Consider the following 20,176-nt stretch of genomic DNA (forward strand, 5'->3'; position numbering starts at 1 on the left):
CTCTTATCACAATCCATACATACATCAATTGTGTAAAGCGCATTTGTACATTCATTGCCCTCATTATTCTCAAAACGTTTCCTCTCCACATTGGGGTTTTTGTTTGGTTTTGGTTTGGTCTTTCAATGCTGTGTTGAAATTGTCTAACACACGTCCCTTCCTTCCATGGTATCATTTATTTATCATCTAACTGGCGGCTACAAATGTCCACCCATGTATCTTCCCTGCAGTGGGGACAAATAGGTATGGTTTGACAGCAGGCATTAATTATTAATCTAGAAAACAGTGTATTAAAGAGCTCTATGTTTATTAAAGATAAATGATAGAATGTATGTTCCGTTTCTCCTAGAAGTTTCTCATGGCAGCTTCTGCCAGCTGACCCCTCAAACCCAGAATATGTCAAAAAGTATATCTGCATGAATTCTTTCTTTGCACTGGACATATCAGTCAGGAAATCATCAGTGGAGAATATAAGCTGAGCATAAAAGGGGGGGAAGGCGTGACTGCTGTGATGTGCTGAACAATGCCCCCCTTCCCCATAAAGATGTCCAAGCCCTAATTCATGGACTTTGTCAATGGCACCTCACATGGTTAAAGGGACTTCACCGTTGTGATAAAGCTAAGGACTTCTCTGTACTTCCGGTGTAATTTTTCTGTACACCGGAAACGTCTCTAAAACAGAAAGTCTGTGTCAGAAGATGAAGCAGGAACGACTCCTGCTGACTAAAAGAAATTCTTTAGGCCTGCCTTGCTCAGCACATATGTTCAAATTTGGGATGCTGAATTCATTTTTTTAACTATGGATTTTGTATGCAGTAGAGCACTGCCTTGTAGATGATCCCTTCAGGTTGGAAAGCGCTCAAAATACGACTGCGAAAGAGCTGCCGCGTCAAAGTAGAACCAGCCTGAATGATGCAGATGGAATAAAGTTTTCGGGGTCTTCATAATTGGTGCAACCGATTATTTTCCCCCCAGGATGAATTTGAATCCTACATTGTCCTCTTCAATCTGTCACGTTTGTCGTTAGCCCACCATCGGGTCAGTTCTGCCCTGGATTGACCTGTGCACAACAGAAGGAAACGCTGCCTGGCCCTGCGCCATCCTCACAGCGGCTCCTGTGCCTCAGCCCGCTGTTGCAGCTACTGTGTCAGTCCATCTGGTCGGGGGCCTTTACCTCGTTCACCATCTCTTACTTTACCAAGCACAACGTCCTTCTCCAGGGCCTGGTCTCTGCGGACAACACGTCCAGTGTGAGACAGCGTCTCACCGTCCTTGTCTCTGAGGAGCACGCTAGCCCTGATTCTTCCAAGTCGGATTGGTTTGTCCTTTTAACAATCCATGGTTCTTTCAATGTTCTTTGCCAGCCCCACAGTCAAATGTATTGGTTCTTCTTCAGTGCTCATTATTCTTTTTTCTTTTTTTTCCCAAATTGTATCAGCTTTATTAAAGATAGTTTTCATAAACAATCATGGTATTCAGGCAGGACATGGGCAGACGATCGTTAACAGCATTTAACAACTTTCAAACTCCCTTCTTCAATGGACCACCCAAATCAGAAAGCCACTGTAAAATCCACTGAAGTCTTAGGCTGATGCTCTGAACGGGGAAAGTTTAGAGTGAGGGTGGACATTTCACATTTAGCATGTTGTTTTAACAACTTTTCATGAGCCGACCCTGACTTTCAGAGAACGAAATGTTTTGAGGTCAAGTCCCAACAGGTCTCTGGGTTTATGGGAGTCAAGTCTATGCTGAAGGCATGGAGGATGTAAAAACAAAGCTGTACTTTTCCTCTCTCACAAGGTGTTTGTGCCAAGGCGGCTAACATGTGTCAATGTCAGGGAATCCCATCTCCTGGGAACCCAGAGGGAGTCTCTCAAAACTAGCAGGACAAGGTGTTGTCTTCCACTCTATCCAGCTTTGGAGACAGCCTATTAGTGACATTTGCCCCTCCCCCCAAAAGACAACAATGAAGTGTTCTGTGTGCTAACAACATAGCTTAAAAAAAAAAAGTAAAACAAAATTCCGCATTTTTATAAAACTTGATAAAAAATAGTATTTCAAACTGTACAGTCACCAGAAGTACATAGTTATCAAAAATGCACACACTTCACTTGGCATCTCCAGCACCTTCAGCTCTCTGTGCCTGGTCTGTTTTGGCGTCTCCATTTTCCGCAGGGTTGTTCCCGTCCTTGCCAGCATCAGCTTTCCCCTTTAGGTACCTTCTCTCCCTTCTTTGCAGGGGCCTTTTTCGGCTTGGGCTCTGGTTTTGCAGGAGCGGGTTTAGCAGACAACCTTGCTGATCTCCTCTGAGGTTCATCCTTCACCTTGGCTTTATCTCCCTTAGCATCCCCTTCAGCCTTTCTCTTGGGCATGGTGGCGACGGCGGCGGGGCGCAGGCGCTGGGTGAGGGGATGCAGCGGCGCGCAGGCTCTGGTCGATCCGGGGGTCGTTCTCACCTCTTCTTCCCAGTGCTCATTATTCAATGTCTGATTTTCACATGCATATGAGACAACGGAAGATCATATGAATTAGGCTGGACCCATCTTAGTCCTCAAGGTGACATACTTGCTTTTCAATTCGCTAAAGAATTTTTTTAGAGTTCATTCTTTTTATCTTATTAGATTTTAACCGTTTGAGCAAGATAAATATACCCATTTTAAAGTGTGTGATTCAATGGTTTTCAGAATAGTCACAATGTTGTGTAATCACCACCAATATTGACTTTTATCACCCTACCCTACCCCAAATCCCATACCCATTAGCAAACCCCAACCTGATGCCAATGGGTTGATTCTGACTCATGGGAGTCCCATGTGTTGTATGCTAGAGCCGGTTCATCGGGTTTTCTTGGCTGTAATCTTTATGGAAGTGGGGCACCCGCCCTGTCTCCCATGGTACTGATGGGTGGTTTTGACCTGCCAACCTTTATTTTAGGAGTTAGCAAAAACCCATGGGCCTTGCCCATGGGCTCAAATTCACTGCTATCAAGTTAATTCCCACTCACAGTGACCCTTTCGATAGTCACTCCCAATTCTCCCGTGCCTCATCCCCTCACAGCCCCCAATCGATTGTCTCTATAGATCTGACTATTCTGAATAGTTCATGTAAACGGAATCCTATAATAAATGGCCTTTTTGTCTGCCTTATTTCGCATCATATTTTCAAGGTTCATCCACGCTGTAGAATAAATCAGTGGCTCATTCCTTTTTATGGTCAGATATTTTTTCACTGCAAGGTATTTCACATTTGTTTATCTGTTCAGTTGATGATATCTGGCTTTCTGTCGCTTTTTTTGCTGACGAGCGGTGCCTTGGACATATGGTGCTGGTGAAGAAGACTGGACTGACAGAGAGACAAACAAATCTGGCTTGGAAAAGCCTGGACAGGATGCTCCGTAGGAGGCAGGCTGGTGAACCTTCATCACACAGACCTTGGATAAGTGCAGAGGAAAGACCAGTGGCTGGGAAAGGACTTCATGTTTGGTGAAGTAGAAGGGCAATGAGACAGAAGACCCGCAAGGAGATGGGTTGACTGCGGCGGCAGCGATGGGCTCCAACGTGACAACAGCTCCGAGGATGGCACAGACCCAGGCAGGGGTCACTCTGTCGTCCTTAGGGCCACTATGAATTGGAACTAACTCGAGAGGACCTAACAAGAAGGAGTCCCGAGGACACAATGGTCCACTGCCCAGCTGCCAACTGACAGGACTGAGGCTTGAAGAAAGGGAAAAGACCTGGTGGGCTGTTCCTATAAAGATTATGGTCAAATCCTCAATATGGTGTCAATAGACTAGGGTCCACCAATCCCTTTCCTTGGCATATGTGAGCCCTGGCATGAACAGACATGCATGTCCTGGTTCGTCATAGCACCATCGCAAAAAATAGAGAAACACATGTCCATCGCCGGAAGACGAGACCGACAACCTATGGTCCATACACACAATGGGATGCTCCGCAGCCTTAGGGAACAGCACTGAGCCTGTCAGCCACCTGATAACATGGGTGAACCTAGAAGACATTATGCCCACTGAAACGAGTCAGTCACAAAAGGCGTACATGCATGGCCGGATCAAGCATGCTGAACAGCTCTGGAGGCAGTGGGCAGTGGGGAACATACCTTTGAATGTGCATAGATCTGACAGAGGATATTTGTGTATGGGTGACTACCTTTGCTGCAAAAGCCAGAAGGTGCAAGCCGGGGAGACCTTAGAGGATCGAGGCAGCCCTCCTCTCACCTCACGTGGTCTCCAAGAGTTGGAACCAACAAGGTGGATCGCAACGACAAAGGCTGTGCCGCCTCCTTCCAGGTGCAGGCCAGCCATTTGACTATTTTTTGAGAAATGACTATTCAAATCCTTGGCCATGGTTTTAATCGGCATATTTTTTTAATTGCTGAACTGTAAGAATGTGTTCTTTATGCTAGGTACCAGACCCTTATGACATGTGATTTCCAAAGTTTTTCTCCGGTCCTGTGGGCATTTTCTCTTCCTTCATCATGTCCTTCCATGCCCTAAGGTTTTCGAGCTTTAAGATGCCCGTACACTGCTTTCATCCAGTACCAGGCCATGCGGAGTGAAGAACCGTCTATTTTGTGGTCTGTTTTGTAGCGGCTGCGTCTGTAGTTGCCACTTCCGGCCCAGGAGACCAACAGGATGGGCGGGGCTGCACAGTCACCTCACCCCCTGCCTACATTTTGGCAGTGAATCGGGAAGCGCCCCTCTATTCGCATTTCTGGGGCACTGCAAAATGAAACAGGAATGACATGCATTCACAATTAGTCTGTTCCTGAAGCCTGGGGCCCCTGAAGGAAACGCATCCTTCTCTCTGTAGTCTCAGTTGTTGACAGAGCTTTCAGCGTTAAGCCTCCTTATCTGATGATGCTGGACACACTCAGAGAATAGGAAGGGTCTTCGCTGGGACTTTGATGCTTTTCCCCAGGGTCTACTGCGCCTTGGGGCTGTCCTATGCGTTCTGAAAAGATGTTGAGCTTCCATGTTGTGTTCCTGTCCCTGACTACCGCTCCCTTTATGAAGAAGTACACTGTCATTTCCATAGCGCTGTGACCTCTCATTTGTTACTGATGAGCTTTTGCAAATCTAATACCACTCTGACAGATTTAATTTGTGCTCTAAATTACCTTTGCATGAGTTACTCAACGGCTGGTTTTATTCCAGTGGATTTCCAAAATAAGAAGAAAAAAAATTCGTTTCAGAGCTCTTGGCCCTCCTACACTGAGGAGAGAGCTGAGACAAGTTGCATTCTGGATTTTCACTCTGTGGATAATATAAAGGCGAATCTCTACCGCTAGCCAGAGAGGTGAAGTGATAGGATCTTAATCCAGGTCAAACCGGTTGCTGGAAGAAAATGAAACATTTCTGGAAGCTACAGTGACTACATTAAAAGCGTTGTGACCCATCTTATGGCAACACTATGTGTATCAGATAGACCTGTGCTCCCCTGGGCTTTGAATGACTGATGCTTTGGAAGTGGATCACCAGGCCTTTCTTCCTGTGTGCCTCCTGGTAGCCTAGAACCTTTCAGGTTGCTGCAAACATTGTTTCTCGCTCCTCTGGAATTCCTTCACTAAGGTACCAAGTAGTAAATGACGATGTCTCACTACTTAGTCAATATATCAGTAATGTTAAAGAAGAAAACAGATTCAAGTCCAAATATACATTCATTCTATTCAAATTGAAGTCTTAAAAATCTAATCGAAGAGCATAAGTTAATTCTGAAGTTTTAAAGAGCAGGGATATGATCTTTTAACAAGCCTTGATATCATTTCCAATATGCATAGATTACACTTAGTAGTGCCTCTGTTACCTAACCAAAAATAACTTGGTCTTAAAAGTATAAACTAAAAGACCTCTTCCGAAGAAAACGAAATCTACGTTAATATCATTCTGGCCATAAGCACCTTTCTTTTTTTTTTTTCTCACAAGTACCTTTCTTGCTGCTTGGGAATTGTTCAGAAGAGATGGCCAATTTAAATGGTGTCTGCAAATTCTTTGACATGCTTCCCATCCAGAGGTCGTTCTCCCTCCTCTCCCTTTGATTCTGGGCCAACACTGTGGACCAGTTGATTAATCCCTACAGAAGTGAGACTGTGGGACTTTCAAGGTTCAGTCACAGCCTAAGTAGCAGCTGGTATGTCTGGTCCTCAGGAGCACTCCTGCTGAGGCGCCGAGCATACGCAGGCTACCTACCCCCGAGGCTGCCCCACTGGGAGGACACCCCAAGTGGCCCACCCAGAGCCACCGAAACGTCCTGAACCGAGAGGGCCAGGCCGCCCCTGCTGCTCCAGCCTACTTCCCTGACCACCAGCCAGCCTCAGCCACGGTCTGATTGCACCTGGTGAGAAACTCTCAGTCTCATCCAGTTAGCCCAGCCCTTCCACAGTCCTGCCCCACGCAAATCATGAGAGACAATAAAATGATTGCAATTGTTTTCAGCACAACGAAGAAGCCTCTCTATCCAGAGCCAATAAAATTCGCTCCGAAAAACACCCGCCTTTCTTCCAAAATAACAGAATCGATATTTGGCAGAATGTTCTCTCTTGCCTTCTTCACCAAGTATTTGCTTTGCGGTCTAAGGTAATTTAGCTAATTAAAAGTAAACCTTAATTGGGAGGTGCCTTCCAGACAAGAGACCCGGAAATTCAAATCCTGGCACAAAGCGTTTGTAGTCACAGCCTGCCTGTCGGTGGAGGCTTCCATGTTGCTAAGAGGCAATCCAAGGAAAGGACCGGCTGTCCTGGATAGTTCTCAAACCTGGAATTGGCAAAAGACTCTCTCTGGTCTCTCTGGTACAGGAGCCTCCCCAACATGACACTGGGGAGTCTGAGAGCCTCCTGGCAACGGGTCATGGCGAAGGCTCAGGAACAGGCAGCATTCCACTTCAGCAGCATGGGCAGGGGCTGACTCAGAAGCAGCTAACAGTGATGTGTTACCCAGCAACAGATGAAGGAAATGCAGGGATGTGGAGCTGCTCGCCACGAATTGTAGGTCTGCTCTAGCAGGGAAGTGCAATCTTCAGAACACTGATTGCTGCTGCCACTGCGCTTGTGAGGTGCATCAAATCAGGCCAGACTCACAGCGACAGAGCAAAACGCCACCTGGGTCTGATTGCTAGGTGCATTCTGATTGCTCATCCAGCGACACAAATGTGCTCTGCCTCACCGAGCTCTGCCCGTCCCGCCTCCTCTCACCCTGTTCTCAGAAGCCAAGTGTAAACAGCTCACACCGATGTCTCTAATCTCCTTATGAACTATGCCTTCCATCGCTCAATGCTTAAGGAAGCCGGCGCACACGACAATGCCACTCATGGGTGTGCGTCGGTTGTCGCTGTCCGAGGTCATCCTGGTGGCCCTCCGGTTGCACGGTGACCTCAGATGTGTAGAGCAGAGCTTTCCAAGGGTATGGAGTTTCCTCTGGCTTCCTAGGCACCTGTGAGTGGGCTTCCATTGCCAACCTTTAAGCTGGCTGGAAGGTGCTCATTCCCCTCCGCCCACGGGTCCCTGTGCAGGAGGCCGAAATACTTGCTCATCTGCAGCTTACCCATCACAGCTCATGCGCTCCACAGAACATCTCCTTCTTTGAGGCTCCTCTGAAAGCCTACGCCTCCTGCCTTTGTGGCTGTCCGCGAAGGGTGGGAGAAGATGCAGAATGTGACTCATTTAACGAGAAGAAGAAGCCGATGGCCACAGAGTCCACAGGCCGCATGGCGGCACCATCCGTGTCAGAATAGAATGATGCTCCCTAAGTGTCTTTTTCTTGTAACCGCAGACATGGATTCTCTCACAGTTCTAAAGGCTGAAAGCCTGGAACCAGGGAGTTGACTAGCAGGCCCAAGGCCTCTCCAGAGGCTCAAGAGGAGAATCCTTCCTTGTCTCTTCCAGTTCCTGGAAGCCTGGGCAGTTCCTAGCTTGTAGAGGACTGTCTCCATTGTCTTCACGTGGTCACTTTCCTCTGTGTCTCTGCCTCTTGGAATCTCTTCACTTTATTATAAGGGGCCCAGTCAGATTGAATCAAAAATATAATAACCTCCAGACTCACTTCCATGGAGTTGGTGACAATTCACAGCGACCCTAGAGGACAGGGTAGAACTGCCCCCTAGGAGTTTCTGAGATCCTAACTTTTTAAAGAAGCAGAAAAAGTCTCATCTTTCTCCTGCTAAGCAGCTGGTGGTTTCAAACTGTTCACCTTGAAGTTAGCAGCCCAACAAGTGACCACTACGCCACCTGGGATCCTAATATTGAATTAAGGCCCACCCTAATATAGTAGGATTGCATGTTAATTCAATTAATTAAATGCATCTTCCCCCAGCTCTGCCTGTGGGTATATACCGCCCCCGCCCCAGGACCACATAACAGGGGACACCAGAATCCCCGAGGGAGCGAGGGTCCAGAAGAAACTTTCAGTTGGAGATAACGTGAGGTTTTTAGTTATTTTAAGGTCAGAGAAACTCCTTCTTATCCTCCAAACCACTTCATACCTCCGCAGGAGGGCAGGCTTCTGGCTCTGGAAAGACAGCAACATGATCTCAGGCAGCAGTAACTCATAAGGCTGACGTGACCCTGGGCACACAGCTACCCCCTGGAAGGTGCCTTGTGCAATCTGACAATGGGGTTAAGTGATTCCCAGCCCCCATTGCTCATCTCAGGACTGCTGTGGGCTAGCCGCCGAGTGCTAATAATTGCTGGAAGAGTCCTGGTGGTGCAGAGACCCAACGGAGAAAGATCTGGCGATCTGCTCTAAGGATGACCACCCAGAAAACCTCCCGGGGTGGTTTGACTCTGTCGCAGGAGGCCTAGACCAGTTGCACATTCATTCCAACAGCACCCAGGGACCCTGTCTTGCTGTATAACCTTGAGCAGCTGCCTTTTCCTCTCTGTGCCTCTGTCTCATCCCCAAACTGGGAAAACAGATCAGATTTGGCCGTGCTTACCAGCTAATATATCGCTAATGCTCAACATCTTCCCCGCATGGCCCAGAAATGTGCCTGTGTTATTCACTTGAGCAAAACCAGTACTTCAGGAAGTGGATGCTCCCGCTGGACCGAAAGGAGCTTAGAAAAGTCTTCACAACGGCACTGTGTTCTATGGAGAGAAATCAAAAGCCTCATTGTTTGCCAGCTTTTATAATTGATCGCAAGCTAAGATCGGCGTCCTGCGGCGAGGATAAACTCAGGCAGGTAGATGGAGTGAGATGGAGCAGATTCAGAAGGACTAGGGCCAAATCCCTTAAAATCAAGCAAAGCCGTCCCTCTTTAAAGGGGCAAACGATAAGATCAGAACTGCTCCTACCTCCACTGTCAAGGAATTATTGACACTGTGATGTTTCTTAAGAACACAGGGATGCTCCTTAAATATGCACAGACAGAAAACCAGGAGTAAAGCTCCTCGGGCTTCAAGCGTGTAGCTTTAAAGCTAAACAAAAGCAACCGACTACAAATAAAATTAAATTCAAACGACAGTGTGATTCTATAAAACAGGATTGAATAACTCAGAAAACCAAACTCACTGCCATTGACTCACAGCAACCCTATAAGCGAAGAGCTGGCCCCCTGAGCTCTGAGATTGTGACTCTTCATGGGACGGGAAAGCCTCTGCTGACCTTGTGTTGAGAAACCCAGTGCTTAATCCACTGTGCCACCAGGGATCCTTTGGGAAATCGTAGTAATGACTGATATGCACTGAGCACACCCTGTAATACTGACCAGTATGAAACTGCCAACGTTCGATCGTTTTGAGCTACAAGACAGGACTGGCATGTGGCTCAGTTCAGCATGTGCGAGGTACTCTCATGAGTGTTTTCCTCAGTGCTCACAACAATCCTGTGAGGTAGACACTATTGCTACCCCCATTTTGCAGATGAGGAAACTAGGGCACAAAGAAACGGAAGGACGCGTTTTGAAAAGATCTACAGAGCTGGTCCAGATAGCGTGTCTTCCGTTACAACCCAGTCATGACAGGAGCTAGGATCCCGGCGATAACAACTATCCACAGAAAGCCCTAGTCGGCCAAGGCCCAAAGCTGGTGCCTCAAATCCACCAGCCGCTCCTCGAGAGAGAAAGGTGAGGTTGTCTACACCTGTCAAGATTCATAGGCTTGGAAACCTGAAGAGGCATTTCGACTCTGTCCTAAAGGCTCGCTACGAGTCGGAATTGACTTTATGAGGCTGGGTTTGATTTCGCTTGGAACAAGGAGGCGGATGGCCTCCTGGGGCTGGGCGATCCCAGGAGAGTCCCGATCAGTTGAGGGCAGCCTGCAGGTACTGGAAGGCCACTGGGACTTGAACAGCGACCGCTATTGGACACAGGGCGGTACTACAGGCCTCCGTTGTGTCTTGGTTTCGTTCACCCTGAACAGTCTAGAAGGAGGAAGAGTCCTAGTGGCTAAACTGCAAGGTCACAGTTAGAGCCCACCCGCTGTTCCACGGGTGAACTATATGACGGTCAGATTCTGTAAAGCTGTACAGCCTTGGGCACAGTGTGGGGCAGCTCTCGCCCTCCTATAGGATCACTTGAAGACAGCGCGGTGGGGTTCTTTGGTCAGCAACTCGGTGAGGGTGCAGCAAGCAGGCTCAGTCAGACCTTCTTGGGAAGACAGGAGAGGGCCTGCAGTGGGGAGGACAGGTAAGGTGAAACCTGGCAAGGGGAAAGAAGGGCAAAAGGATGATGATGAGGGAGTGAGAGTACGAGCCTGGATGAGGTCAAATACAGGCTGAGGCTCCCAATTGGGTGCATACTGGAATCACCCGGGGCTCACAAAGATCAAGAGAGCGAGTGAGCGAGCCAATGCTGTCTCTCCCCCTGTGTATTGTCATTGGTATGGACGAGACTTTGTTATCGGAATTGTTCAAACTCCACAGGTAATTCTAATTTGCGGCAAAGTTTGGGAAACTATAATGCTTCTGCCAGTTGCTGGTGAGATGCAGTAGTTCTAAAATGCCTCTGTTCATCCACTGGTATTCCCCAGCCCTCTCAGTGCAGGGGTATTAAGCAGTCTAACCTATATTGCTGGGTCTCCTCTGTTTGCCTCTCCTGGGGCTCCTGGGAGTCTTTGGGGGAAAGAAGTGGTCAGGCTGTGATTTATAAAACGACCACAACATGTCTCCTGATTTCTACAACGTCTGGCTATAAACCTGCTGGGACTCTCTTCCTTTCTTCGAAAACCACTTCCTAAAAGCAAATGCCCACGTTGCCCTTGGACTGCTGCAGAGAGAATGTTTGTGCTACCATTCCCACGTAAGACACTTCAAGTTTATGAGCAACCGAAAGAACACATCTTGGGGTCTCTCCAAGCACAAATTGATACTCACAACCATCGCACGCAAGGGAGCGCAGTGGGAACGGCAAGTCTTTGAGAAAGGAAACAAATATGCCAACTTGTGCAGAAGGCTCACCGTGATGGGAAGAGAATGGCTTTGGTAGACAGCCAACTGGAGCTTCCCCTCTTGTTCTGCTACAAAGAGACCTGTGGACTGGAAGTCACAAAACTTCCCCCAAGTTCAGGCTCCTTCCCTGCATCAGCACAAAGATAGACTTTCAACTCCCTGCGCCCCACACCAACCTTCCTACTCTGAGAAGCTATGATAGGGCTCCAGAGTCTTGATTTTCAAGCAAGCCCCTCTCTAAAGAGTGTTGGCAAATTTTCCATCTCCTCTGACATCCCAGTCATTGATTCTGATCCTGTTCCTAGAGGAAACAGATACAATTTCACATAAACAAAGAACAAACTCACTACTATGGAGGCAATTCTGACAGGAAGCAGCCCAATGCAACAGGGCTTATAGAACTGCCCTGGGGGTTTTGGCGATTGTAGCTCTTGATGTGAGTGAAAAGCCTAGTCTTTCCCCCTGGGACCTAATGGTGGTTTCCAACTGCTGACTCTGTGGTCAGCAGCCTAATGCCTAATGCGTAAGCCACTACGCCCCGCAGGCAGCATAGTGAAATCTTCACCCCGCTGATTGTTGTTATTGTAGGAGCCGTTGAGTGGGTTCCCTAGACACCACGGAACAAAACATTGCCTGCTCCTGTACCATCACCATTGCTCCTTTGTCTCAACCCACTGCTGCAGCCACTGTGTCAAACCGCCCTGTAGAGAGCCTTCCTCTTTTTGGCTGCCCCTCCACTTTACTCAGCATGATGTCCTCCAGGGACTGGTCTCTCCTGACATGCCCAAAGTACCCGAGACAACGTCTCGGCATCCTTGCCTCCTGGGAGCATGATGGCTGTACTTCTGCAAACACAGACTTGCTGGTTCTTTAGGCAGTCCGCGGTGCTTTCACTATTCTTTGCTGGTGCTATGATGAAAACACACGGATTCGTCTTCAGTCTCCCTTACTCAATATCCAACTTTATATGCATGTGGGGCTTGAGCCAGGCGCACCTTAATCCTCAAAATAACCTCCTTGCTTTTCAACACTTAGTTAGGATACCACAATTCCACTCTGCCAGATCTTTTCAGCTGGATCAAAAGGGCGAGGTGGGAGGTGAGGGAGGACCTGGTAATTAATTATATAGAAAGATCCTCTAAGAGGCAAAGGATTAGGAGTCTTAAAAGAGTCTTTAAAGGATTAGGACTGAAATGATATGATCGGTGGCTTTAATCAACAGCAACCACAAGTACTACTACTACCCATTGTAGTAGTCACCTCCTACTCATAGTAACCCTATAGGGTCGAGTAGACTGACTCCTTAGGGCCCCCCGAGAGCAGAAATCTTTATGGGAGCGGAAAGCCTCATTTTTACCCTGCAGAGCAATGAAGCAACTCTATGATTGACCCACTATGCTGCCAGGACCCCTCAACCCAAACCCAAATTCACTGCTATCTCGCTGACTCTGACGCATAGCCTTGATGTTTACGGGAATAGACAGCCTCCCTTTTCTCATGTGGAGCAACTGGTGGGTTCAAACCACTGATCCTGTGCTTCATCCACCATGCGACTAGTCCACCCATAGCGACCCGATAGGACAGGGTAGAGTGCCCCTGTGGGTTTCCAAGACTGCAGACCTTTACAGGAGTACGAAGCCTCGTCTTCCTCCCATGGAGTGGCCCGTGGCCTCAAACTGCTAAGATTGCTGTTAGCGGCCCCGTGTGTACATACTACGCCAATGGGGCACTTCCTCCAGGACTCCCAGGGATTTCGAGTCTCTGGCCAGCCCGTCTGGGCCTAGGACTACAGTAAGTAGTGACGGTCAATGCTACAAATAAGTGTGCAAAAACCAAACTCACAGTCATTGAGTCGAGCCAACTCAACGCCACCCTACAGGGCAGGGGAGATGGTCCTGTGGGCTTCAGAGATTGTAACTCTTTACTGGGGTAGCAAGCCCGGTCTTTCTCCCATAAGTAGGTGCACAGGCATCAAAATCAAGAGTGTAAATTAGCATAGTCCAGGAAGATGTCCTCTGGTGATGAAAATGCGCTTCGGGACGCTCTAGCCACAGGACGCCTAAGAGCAAATGAAAGGAGGCAAATGCAAATGCGGAACTTAATTTTAATTTAAGTGGACCCCTATTGCCAGTGGCTACAATATCCAGATTTCGTGGTAGAATTCCCTTCCCTGAGGGAGACCTGGTTTTGTTCCCAGACAAGGCAGCTCGTGCGCTTTTGTCAGTGGAGGCTTGCCTGTTGCTCTGTTGCTGCTCAGGTTTCAGGAGGAACTTCCGGACTCAGGCAGACTAGAGGAAAAACCTTACAGACACAACAGAGCATCTCCAGCTGCTCCTGGGAGTGCCGGACAGACAGCCTTGAGTTAATCCTATTGTGTATGGGCATGCCATGGGTCGCAGGTCACCTTGGTGGCATCTATCCACAACAAATAAGTGATAACCGAGTGAAGACCAGGCACTGAAAGTTGTACTCTCTGAACCAATTAACCTGGAGGCCAAGTGGAATGATTAGCATCCCTTGAAACAGGACGGAGGAATGGTAACAAAGTAATGTCAAAAAGACCATACAACTCTCTCTGGAGAAGGCCCTCGGGGCCTGATGACTGCTGCTGGGAGAGAAACAAAGAGTCGAATGGAAATGAAGAAGCCCTGCCTGCCCAGATAGGACCAGGCAAGAATGCTGAGGGGTCTCCGTCCCCTTGGAATTATGTTGCAAAGTAAGGAGATACCAGTATCTCCCAGGGATGTCTTGCTTCATGCTACTGCAACTACACAAGAGAGAAAGAAAAGGATTGTTGTCGGTCCACGCCTGTTGCAGGATTTGATCAACACCATAAAGATCAGCCCATGAGATCCAGAGACACCCAAGTTGCCTGTGACTTAATACACCCCCTCTCTATACCTCACAGGGCTCGTATCAGGATGGATCGTGATGGACCGGGCATCTCCTCTGATCTTCATTTACAGTGCCAATTCAACCACTCCCATGGATAACTCATGCTCTAGTGTGGAGATCAGGCTTCAAATTCCACATTACTTCTTGTATTTAGCAAATATCTACTGAGGCTAATAAATACTGGTACTGCTCCATGTTTGGGGGTTACAGATTAAGTAATGCTGATGAAAATGGGGTGTGATATTCTTGTTCAATATAATTCTTGTTTATTCCAGCTCAGTATTTTGGGGGGAGAAGGGGAAAATTAGTGTGATAAAAATTAATACTGGGGTACAGTTCAAGGTCCTGATGATTGAATGGAGTTAACTAATATCTTCGGCTTGGCACAGTTCATTTCTTCTAGTGGTATAGTCTTAGGGGACTCTTTAAAATATAACACATGAAATCCTGTCTGGTTACTCAGTAGAACCCCAGATCTGAGATGTGTGCTGGTTCCTCCCCTGCCCCCTTCTGCTCACAGGCAATTCTCCCCCAGTTTGACGGACCCTACTTCCTACTTCTCACACCAGTTGGGCCCTTTCTCTTCAGGTCTATGGCCCAAACGTCAATCCAGATTCTTAATTTGCAATAGCATCTAACCTGGCTGGTCTGCCTCCAGTCTTTGTTCCAACCATTCCGCAAGAATCGTTTTCCAAAACAGAGTTCTATAGCTGTACCATTAGAAACTGTCCATGGCTCTGCTGTGCGCACAGGATGTCGTTTAAAGACTTTAAAGTTAAGCACCCAGCTGCTCGAGCCCCCAGCTGCTCTGAGGGATAAAGACCTGGCCATCGCTCCTGTAACGATCACAGCCTAGGGACCCCCAAGAGGCCGTTGAACTCTGTCACACATGTAGCTCTGAGTCACATCCATGGGGCAGCACCCTGTATCAACAATTACAGAGGTTTGCCATGCCACATCCCGTGATTCCCGGTCAAGGGCATGCCAACTGAAGTAGACAAATACAATCTGGGGGTTCTTCCTCTGAACAGTGGCATAAAACACACGTATATTGGTGGGCGGGGAGGAGGGAACAATAATATTTTCCTAATGGAACATCTACTCTATCAGATTTCCGTTGTTTATTAAGTCCTATTTCCGCCGCTGTTGTTAGTGGTGGTCTAGGTGGTTCTGACTCCATGTAGAGAGAGCACAGCCCGACTTCTAGTTAGTAAATTTGTCAGTAAAGATGCACACCTGCCATCCTAAGTGGTTATAGAGAAACATGGCCCGAGCCTCTCAGGGAGGCTTGAGGCCCATCTATACAGGTAGCACCTCAACTCAGTTCACTGTTATCAAGTCCATAGCCACCGATAGGCCAGGGTAGAACTGCCCTTGTGGGTTTCCAAGACTGTAACTCTTTAAAAGAGCAGAAAGCCTCAGCATTCTCCCTCAGAGCGGCTGGCGGTTTTGAACTGCTGACTTCGTGCGTATCAGTTCAATAAATGGCCACCACACCACTAAGTTTTGGAGCTATTGCCCATTCAGTTCCAAATCACCAGAATTTAGCAAGCATCCCCATAAAGCGAGTCATAGGCTATTTGCTTGTTTGTTTGTTTTCTCGGTGCATATAAAAATTCTGTTTACACAATCATGCATTTTATTGAAGGTGCCCTGGAGGTGCTGTGGATTCGGCGTGAAGCTGCTAACAGCAAAAAGAGTGGCGGAAACCCACCCCTCCCTCCACGGGAGAAAATCAAAGGCTGTCTGTCTACTCCGGTAAAGATTTCATCTGGGAAACCCTCTACGGGGTTAGTAAGAATTGGAATGGACTGGAGGGCAGTGGCTTTGGTTTTTGTTTGGAGCATCTCTTAAGTGTGCGCCCACCTTGTAAAGAAAGGTGGCTGTGCCCTGAGAGTTAGCCACATGGGATACAGGGCACGCAGTGTCTGCCATATGCTGCTGGCAGAATGGTGGGCACGGGGCTTGCTGGACACAGGGCTGCCACCGCTTTCATGCAGGGCAATAAAGAGGAGTGCCACAAAGGGAGCCTCGCCTGACCCCTGTGCCTCTCTTAGGGGACATTTCAAGCGAGTTCTCCTGGGTGTGAGGGGCAGCCTCTGTTAGAGGGACCAGAATCCCCTACTTGGCCCAGTGGACTTGGTAATGATCCCAAATCTCTCTTGCCTTCTTTGCCTGTGCAGCTCAGGGGGTCACAGAGCAAACTGACTGCCTGGAACCGTCCTGGCTCTGCAAACTAAAGGGTGGACTTCGCTTCCCTAATGACCCCGGCTGATACTGGAACACACACAAATTGAAATTGCTCCGTGTCAGTGCGTATTGGGAGAATGTTAACCAGATTAAAAGGCCAATCAATTAGTAAATCCCCAGGGGACTCCGTAATGCTAAGGAATGGATGAACTGTTAACTGGCTTCTAGAACAAATGGAAAGTGCAAATCTTCGAGAAAGTAGATGGGGAAAAGAGAATAACGTGGACGGAAGGTGAAACACTTAAACGAATCGGGAGCCATAGAAATGGCTTGATAAGTCTAACATTGTCGAAAGGGAATTCTTCCACATTCTTTTTTTTCTGTCCTTCCAAATTGTGTTGGATATTTCTTTACACCTTAGAGAATCTGGATTGACTTATTCTGTTCATTTCCTTTCCTGTATCATGTTAGGAATAAATCAGAAGTTGGAAATGAATACGGTAACTCACACACGCAACCTCTTCTTTCCTCCAGCCCAGCATCCCCTGAGCAAGGAAGGCTGTGGGAGGATGTTCGCTTTAGATTTATCAAGATGTCTGGCAGACTCAAAGGGAGAGTCCTAAATATTCTTGATTGGCCCTGTGTAATGAGACTTGGCTTCAAACCGGTTCATTCTGGCTTGGCTTCCTGATGAGAATTTGCCTTTCCCCTCCAGATGTACTGAATCAGAATCTACCTTGTAACAAGATCCCTCTGGTAATTCTGTAAGATCTCATTAAAATTCTTTGAAAGCCCTGGAAGATAAGGCCGGCCATTGACTGATAGAGTCACCCAATATGCTGAATGATACAGTCATTCTTTCGAAAGGCAAAGGAGCTTTGGTGACACAGAGGGTTAAGTGCTTGGCGGCTAACAGAAGGGTCCATGGAGGAAAAAGAGGCAGCCCACTTTCGCAAAGACTGGAAACACTTGAGGGCAATGTTCCTCTTCCCAACAGAGCTGCTGTGAGTGGAAATTGGCACGGGGGCAGTCAGGTTCCTGGTATTTCACCGAGAGGTATAAAGCCAGGGAATAGGGACCATGCAGCATCAGATCGGTTTTCCGAAACGACTATACCCTTCTCACAGACAACAGAAATGCAAGTGAAATGAAAATAGCAGCAACCTAGTGAAATACCGACTGCTTGCCTGTCAGCTTGTCCTTTGGTGGTGGCTTGGGTGCTGTCGATGGTATTTCAAATACCAACATGTTCGTCGATGAGCAGGTTTCCGCGAAGGGAGTGATGTACTTTCAACAATTAGCCAACGAAACTCCTTTGGATCATAACAGAATATTGTCCGATATAAAGCTGGAAAGATGAGTTGTCTAGGTTGGAAGGGACTCTCAATGCAGAGTAGCCTAACAGTGGGCTCAACCACGGGAACACTGGGAAGCCAGCCAGGACCCAGCACGGTTCCTTCTGCTCGAGGTGGGGCTGTCCGTGAGCGGGAGCGGAGCCGTGGGCAATTCACAGTCAGAACAGAGTCACTACCCCTGTGAGCAAAAAAAGCCCAGGAAACTTGCACCAGAAATTGTTCTCCATCACAAAGGTGCACCTGCTCCTTCTTCGGGGTAGCAAGGCCCATCCCATAAAAATTCCAATTGGAAGCGTAACCCATTCACCTTACAGCCCTGACCTTGCCACTTCAGCTGCTTCTTGTTTCCCAACTCTCCCCTCCCCACCCACCAAAAAACACAAAGCATCGGAAACAGCATGATTAGAATCCCTCGAGGGTGCCGAGACTACTGCTTTGCCGTTGGTGTGAACTGAAGAGCGAAGACGTCTTCCGGGAAGAGGCAGGGAGAGGGAAACACTACCTTCCAAAGCGCACCGACCGAGATGGAGGAGATGTTGAGAAACCACAGCTAGACATTTGGGGCATTTCTGTGTAACAATGGCATCTATGATTTCATAGCAATACTTTTGGACTTATCCTGGTACACAGCATCTTTGTTTTTGAAAAGATCCACAAGACGTCATTCATGATTATCTTTGGGTGGAGGACCTTCACCGGGGGACTAAAGCCAACTTTTCCTTTTGATTGTTGCTTGGATAGCTCTCCATAGGGTGCTTTGGTTTTTAAATCATGTACAAGTATTCAAGGACAGCCATGGTGCTTTTAAGCAAGCTTCATGCTTAGTCAAGCAGAAAAGAACGGAAAGAGAGGCAGACTCTTGGCGAGATGGGTTGACCCAGTAGCAGTTGCAGTGGGCTTGAGCATGACAACAATGGTGAAGGCGATGCGGGCCCAGGCGGCACGGGCTCAGGCAGTGCTTCTGTGGTCGGATGTGGGAGCCTATGAGTCAGACCCAGCTCAGCAGCACTTAACCACAACCTGCTTAGTTCTAAGACTGTTTCCCAGACTACTGAGTATATGGTTTGGCCAAACAGCTTTACTGTCAACCATGGTGCCAGTGAGTCATTTTCGTTCACGTTATATTATTCTGCCCGCATGCTGCCAGGGCACTGGCTAGCAAAATGGATTGGAGAAGGCCTATAATAAAAGACTTGCCATAAGTCAAGCTTCTAAAACTCACAGAAAAGGAAAACCATGTCTCGACTCTGATGGAGCAGTAAGCTCAGCTCAAGTTTCCTGGTGGGAAGGGGAAAATGGACATGTGGGTGATGTCATTCTCGTTTGCAAAAAGATTTCCTATCTGTTTAGCAAAGGCGATGTTTTGTTTTGTTTTTAAATCTGGTGAATTCGAAGAGGTGTTATGCAAGCAACTTTTAAAATATTTGGATGTTCTGGACTTTGGCCAAGGATGCTGGAGCTTGATCACGCATTCAATTCACCTTGAGGACTTGATCAAGCATGGGTAGGGATGGGTCTCTGGGCCCCCCACCCCCTCTCTGTTTCTGATCCAGTAGGTCGGGGATGGGACTGGACCTGGGCTTCCCAGGTCTAACAGGTTCCTCAGGTGATGCTGATATTGCTGATCAGAGACCACACTTTGTGGGACACTGTCTTGGACTTACCCTTCAGCTGTCCTAATGCTGAACAATCAAGAATGTCACCAGTAGTTCTGCTACAGACCCAGAGATACTCTTCACACAGGTATTTGAGTACAGCCTTGGTATGCAACCCTGGGAAAGCATTTCTAAAACGAATGAGGTCCAGATGTATTGCTTTCTTACTATCTAACCAGAAAACCAAGATGGAACACGAGACTGCTCTAGATAAGAATGTACCCATGCCCGACCTTCCTTAATAGAAATGTATTACACATCACCTGCCCCGAAAGTGCTTAGACAGGAGCTGATAATGCAAATTCATGAAATCCTGACTCACATTAACAATAGCCTTATTTTATCCACACAGAAAGCTGGGCTCCGGCCAACATCCCAATACATTATAATGCAATTACAAGAATCAAAGATCTTTAGAAGATCTGCAATCTCTCCCCCTTCCTCAGTCCCTCCATAGCTAAGGGGAATGGAGGATGATTCACTGGCCAGGAATTCACATGGGCTCTTTTCCCAAGAGAAGCAAGAGTTCAAAGCACGTGTCAGGTAAACAACTTCATTTGTCTTCCAACATCCCTGTGGGATAAGCGGGCCACCGTAGTCACTCCACTGGACCCCTATTTCTGAGACCACTGTCTCTAATCCCTACTTGGAACATGCTTTTCAGGCACCATAAGAAATAACTGGCA

The 20,176-nt window shown here is 47.7% G+C and overlaps 1 pseudogene; it reads right to left on the minus strand.

Annotated features, from left to right (window-relative positions):
* Window positions 1–2,092: 2,092 nt before the first annotated feature.
* LOC115872757 lies at window positions 2,093–2,468 on the minus strand (annotated as a pseudogene).
* Window positions 2,469–20,176: the final 17,708 nt, after the last annotated feature.

Source organism: Echinops telfairi, unplaced genomic scaffold (assembly GCF_000313985.2).
Source record: "Echinops telfairi isolate 266 unplaced genomic scaffold, ASM31398v2 ScPeMD7_4;HRSCAF=17, whole genome shotgun sequence".
Classification (NCBI taxonomy): Eukaryota; Metazoa; Chordata; class Mammalia; order Afrosoricida; family Tenrecidae; genus Echinops; species Echinops telfairi.